This window comes from Schistocerca cancellata, chromosome 5, assembly GCF_023864275.1.
Source record: "Schistocerca cancellata isolate TAMUIC-IGC-003103 chromosome 5, iqSchCanc2.1, whole genome shotgun sequence".
In the NCBI taxonomy this organism is placed as follows: Eukaryota; Metazoa; Arthropoda; class Insecta; order Orthoptera; family Acrididae; genus Schistocerca; species Schistocerca cancellata.
Window position 1 is genome coordinate 672,985,721 of NC_064630.1, and position 5,553 is coordinate 672,991,273.

Here is a 5,553-nt window from a genome sequence, read left to right on the forward strand (position 1 = left end):
TAGTTAGCATAGCCTTCAGCTACGTCATTTGCTACGACCTAGCAAGGCGCCATTACCAGTTACTATTGATGCTATAAAACATGTACCATCAGGAGCGATGTTCACCATTTATGGATTAAAGTTAAGTATTCCACCAGCTACGTCAGTTTTTTCTAAGTTTAATTTCCTTGTTCTGTTCCAGACCTCACGCCAGCCTGCATGAGCTAAAACGCGTGCCTTTCGGCTTCCTCTAGTAGTACCGGGTTGGCTCTCTTGCCAACCCACAACAGCCGGCCGCGGTGGTCTAGCGGTTCTGGCGCTGCACTCCGGAACCGCGGGACTGCTACGGTCGCAGGTTCGAATCCTGCCTCGGGCATGGGTGTGTGTGATGTCCTTAGGTTAGTTAGGTTTAAGTAGTTCTAAGTTCTAGGGGACTTATGACCTAAGATGTTGAGTCCCATAGTGCTCAGAGCCATTTGAACCATTTGAGCCAACCGACAACAGGAAAAATGTTTGTTTTGATGTCCCCTACAACCTCCCAGAGTTTGTCGGTTTAAATACTTTTCACCCTGTAGATGCTTGTAACACAAGGTTTGCCTTGATGTTGTAACCTGTATGTCTCCTAAGATCCGATGGTGGCGGCTTTAGTTTCGCCGAAACCGGTAATCATGGAATAAAAATAATTCCTGCGATCTTGGCTGCCAGTTTATTGTGTTAAACAGTCTTTTTTTCCAGATAAAGTGACTTTTCACATATTCGGGAAAGTAAAGAGACATAATGTCTGCATCTCTGGCTCGGAGAACCTACACAGTGTGGTACAGGAGATAGGAGCATTCACAGAGTCTACTGCGTACTTGCTACGGCAGTACATTTACTAAAATTGGAAAGATACAGAGAAGATTAGCATGGTCCCTGCGCAAGGATGACACACAAAATCGTGAAGCGTCCCACATTTATGCCGGCTCGGTAGCTCAGCGTGTTCGGTCAGAGGGTTAGCTGCCATCTGTAATAAAAAACTGAGTCAACGGTTCAACACTGAACTTGAACGGGTGTCATGGGACATCCGCACCAAACAAAACAAAAAACAAAACAAAAAAAAGCTGCGACAAAAGCCTGTCTGGAATTGTTGTAAATTCACGCTGCACCTCAGTCACAGAAATTTCCATCATGGATAATGTTTCACCAAGATGGTACACCGTCACATTGGGAGTTATTTGTTCATCACTTCTTCAATGAATTGTTTCTGGTTAGATGGACCAGTAAAGATGGTCCTAGTCATGGTGACCACGTTCGACAGACATAACGCTTTTTATTTTAAGGATGAAGCGTTATGTTCAGCAGTTCCTGATGTGACAAATACGAGATGCTGCAGAGTCGGTGACGGAACATATGTAGGCAAAGATATGAAGAGAAATTGAGTGTCACCTAGATGTTCTACAATCAACAAACGTAGAACATGTGGAACTGCAGCGGTAAACAACTTCATTCGTTAAGCTACCATTTGGAAGAAACTTACAACTGTATTCCTTAAAAATACACGGATTGAAAAAAACTACAGTACCAAAAAGTCACTAATGTAGAGTTATGAGCTTTCGGCAATAGATTTATCTAGGTATGATATTTAAGTGATTAACACTGCAAGAGCACGGGTTAGTGTCAGCGCGAGATAGCCATTGTATATGTGAAATGCTGGTAGCTCAATTACCGGTGTAACCACCAGAAATTGAATACAAGCAGGCAAAAGTGCGTGCACAGTTTTGTATAGCTGGCGGATGTCAGATTATGGGATGGAGTTCCATGCCTGTTGCACTTGGTCGGTCAATACCAGGATGGTTAATGCTTTTTATTGATGACGCTGGGGTTGGCATCTGATGACGTCCCATATGTGCTCTTCTGGAGATAGGTCGAGCAGGCCCAGGTAACATGTCGACGGTCTGCTGAGCACGTTGGGCTACAGCAGCGGTAGATGGCGAACATTATCTTGTTGGAAAACACCCCCTGGAATGCTACACTGCAAAAGATCGAATCACCAGACTGACTTACAGATTTGCGGTCAGGATGCGTGGGATAACCACAGGAGCGCTCCTGTTGTCTTACGAAATTGTTCAGACCACAACTCGAAGTGTAGGTCCAGCAGACGTGTTGATTGCAGGGCGCTCACCTTGCCTCCTAACCAACTCATGGCCTTCTTTGTCATCTCCACCGTGGCTAAAAGTGAGCTCTCGCTAGACACCAATGAAGTAGCTACTGGCGATATTTTCGGGTTAGTGGCTCAAGAGGCTCTGAGCACTATGGGGCTTAACATCTGAGGTTATCAGTCCCCTAGACTTAGAACTACTTAAACCTAACTAATCTAAGGATATCACACACTTCCGTGCCCGAGGCAGGATTCGAACCTGCGACCGTAACAGCAGCGCGTTTCTGGACTGAAGCGCCTAGAACCGCTCCGTCAAAGCGGCCGGCGCCGGGTTAGTGGAATGTACTATGCAGGGGCGTTTGGCTCGGAAATGTCCTAGAAATACCCGATTTGTAACAGTTCGTTGTGTCACTGTGGTGCCAACTACAGCTCACATTGCTGTTCAGATGCAGCACCATGCACCAGGCCTTTACACTAAACACGGTGGTCTTCCCTCTAGGTAGTGCCACATGGCCAGTCATGTACAGTGGCTACATTCCTGCAGAACGAACTTCCAGTTCCTCGTAGCAATATTACAAGACCCCGTAAAATCTCGGTGAGGTGTTGATAACGGCCGTCTTTGTCAACTCAAAGACATTCTTGACTAACATAACTCACCACGTCCAATGTCAAAGGTAACTAAAGCTGACGACTGCTACAGGGTTTATTTAAAGCTACAGCGTGTATTTACACGACTGGCGCGGAAGGCATCGTCTATCAGATGTAGAAACACGCCTACAAGTTTCGTCTACGTCGCACACCTCCGTCTTTGCGTTGCGGTTTATTTTCCGTTAGTACTTGTAATCGGAGACAGTAATGTGTTGGCAGAAGGGCCAACACCGTGTTACCAGTGAGGACCGAAATGCACGCGTTTTAGCTCACGCTGGCGTGAGGAGGAAAGAACTATACTGACATGAGGTCTGGAACATGACAAGGAATGAGAATTCAGAAAGCGGACGAAATTAGTTTGATACTTAACTTTAATCCATTAAAGATGAACGTCTCTCTTGACGGTACATTATTCACAATATTATCTGTTCAGGATACATAGTAACTGAATTTGGCGCCTTACTAGGTCGTAGCAAATGACGTAGCTGAAGGCTACACTAAACTGTCGTCTCTGCAAATGAGAGCGTATGTAGACAGTGAACCATCGCTAGCAAAGTCGGCTGTACAACTGGGGTGAGTGCTAGGGAGTCTCTCTAGACTAGACCTGCCGTGTGGCGGCGCTCGGTCTGCAATCATACATAGTGGCGACACGCGGGTCTGACGTATACTAACGGACCGCGGCCGATTTAAAGGCTACCACCTAGCAAGTGTGGTGTCTGGCGGTGACACCACAGAAAGAGTTTAGACTCGCTCTGTAGGTCGGTGTCTACTCAGATAGGCAACACAAAGACAGTCCTTGTGACGGCCATTAACTCTGCTTCTGCCCTCTGGCCGAGAGTTGTTGAATGCAGCAGCTGCCAGCCGCCAGCAGGTGCCGCGGTGCGAAACGCGCCAGGGTCGGTACCCGTGGTGCTGTGTGGGGTGTTGGCCGCTAACGGTGCGTGAAACAGCGCGACCGCCGACACGCGCAACGACTCCGGGATTTACGTCCGTGCGCGTAGGCGGGTCCAGGTGGCTCAAGCGCGGTCGCCGCTGCCGAGGCCAAATCGGGGCCGGCAGGAATCTTTGATGAGCCGGTGGGACGTCACAGGCTCGTAACTGCCGGCCGCGCCGTAACCGTTACTGCAGTTTTCAGAGTCCGTCATGCAATTTGCATGTGAATGCGGCGGCCCCAGCGCGGCGCCCAACGTGCGCAGTCTGTATACCTTGGCGTACGCGGCGAGCCGCCGTGCGTCAGGTCAGCTGCCGTAATGCCCCAGACCCGGCCCGCGCCGGCGGAAACTCTTCCCCTCGTGGGCGGAACCAGCTGGCAATGTCCGGCCTCCGGAGCAGCGCAGTAAATGCACGGTGGAGCGTGGCGCAGCGAGTGCGGGTTCGCAGCGCGTTCCCAGAGTGCATTTCGCATGCTGCGCGCGTCGTCCGTCCTGTGCAATATACGTAATTCACCCGACGTGAGTTGCCTTTTAATGGCGAGAGGGAGGAGTTTAGCTGCGAAGTAGCAGCGATGTCGTTTTTCATGCCGTGAAATTCATCAAAACAAAGATAAATTTTAAAGATTTCTATATCTTGCATCCATAGTGACTTCCGTCAGGCCCAACCAGGTTAACAAGTACATTCCTAGATTCTTGAAATCCGTTCGACACTTTATTGTCCACTATAGCTAAATTCTTTTATCTTGGCGGTTCGCGTATGCCCGCCCAGACGTAGGAGATTGCTGCATTGCCAGTTCAGCGCCATAGTATAGTATAGTTCGCAAACTTACGTTTAGGGGTGAGCGCGCAGTTTATGAAGTAAAGCCACCACGGCCGCATTAACCCTTTCGCTGCTACAGAGACGTGCTCCCCGCATTTTGTCATCACTGCACTGCTCGCCTGGTGTTCCGACTGCTTTGACACACTTTATCATTCGATTTCACAAAAACTACTTGGCCCAAAAATTTGATTTTTACACATCCTCTTGACTGATACCTTCCCCTCATAAATGACTTAATTTTGTTTCGATGTTCAACGCAGTTATTTTGCAGCATTAAATGCAGTAAACCATTGCACGAAATTTTGAAGAGTTTGCAGAGGTAAAAGTCCATAGCGTATACATTCCGTATGATCGATTTTAGTTGCCACTAGAAATTTCAAAAAATTACATTCAAACGAATAAAATTCATGAAGTAAGACACTTCGATATTGTTCTTAAATAAATAAAATATTAAGCAATCAACATGGTTTGGACTCAGAATTTTTCGCTCAGCAGCCCAACATTGTAACCATTACGATAACGTAGCTCATCTTTCAACAGACTTCCTGGAGGAGGTTAAAATATCATGCAAAATACCGACAAACGCTGTTGGTATGACTATGAATTACGTTTCGTCGAAGTACTATAGGAAATAAACAATTACCGCTGTTCTTTACTGCGAAAAGCGATTACTGAGAATGATACAAACACCTTTCTTTGCTATCGCCTGAATTAGGAGGCTTATTGCTTGTTTGGTTTATTAATTAATACAATGTGAAGCCATCGGTATAAAGAATGCTTTTTCCAAACTTTCTACAAAAGAAAGTATGCTATCAAGACATTGCTTTTGTTCAATAACTTTATGTATGACTGAACATTTATAAAACTGAAGCCATTCGTCCATGCTCTGCACTGCAGTCAAGCTCTGGCAACGTCGTTTTCTGTTCATTGGCTGACTGTGTTTTGCGACGTAAGATGCGCAGAACGAACCTAAACTCGGCCGCCGTCGTAAATGACGCGCACTTTAACAACCGAGAAACGATCGTCACATACAGGGT

The 5,553-nt window shown here is 46.9% G+C and overlaps 1 non-coding gene across 1 annotated transcript; it reads left to right on the forward strand.

Annotated features, from left to right (window-relative positions):
- Nucleotides 1-829: 829 nt before the first annotated feature.
- On the forward strand, nucleotides 830-936 carry LOC126189816 (U6 spliceosomal RNA). Its single transcript, XR_007538228.1, has one exon. It is a non-coding gene; the product is annotated as a U6 spliceosomal RNA (small nuclear RNA).
- The last annotated feature ends 4,617 nt before the right edge of the window (nucleotides 937-5,553 follow it).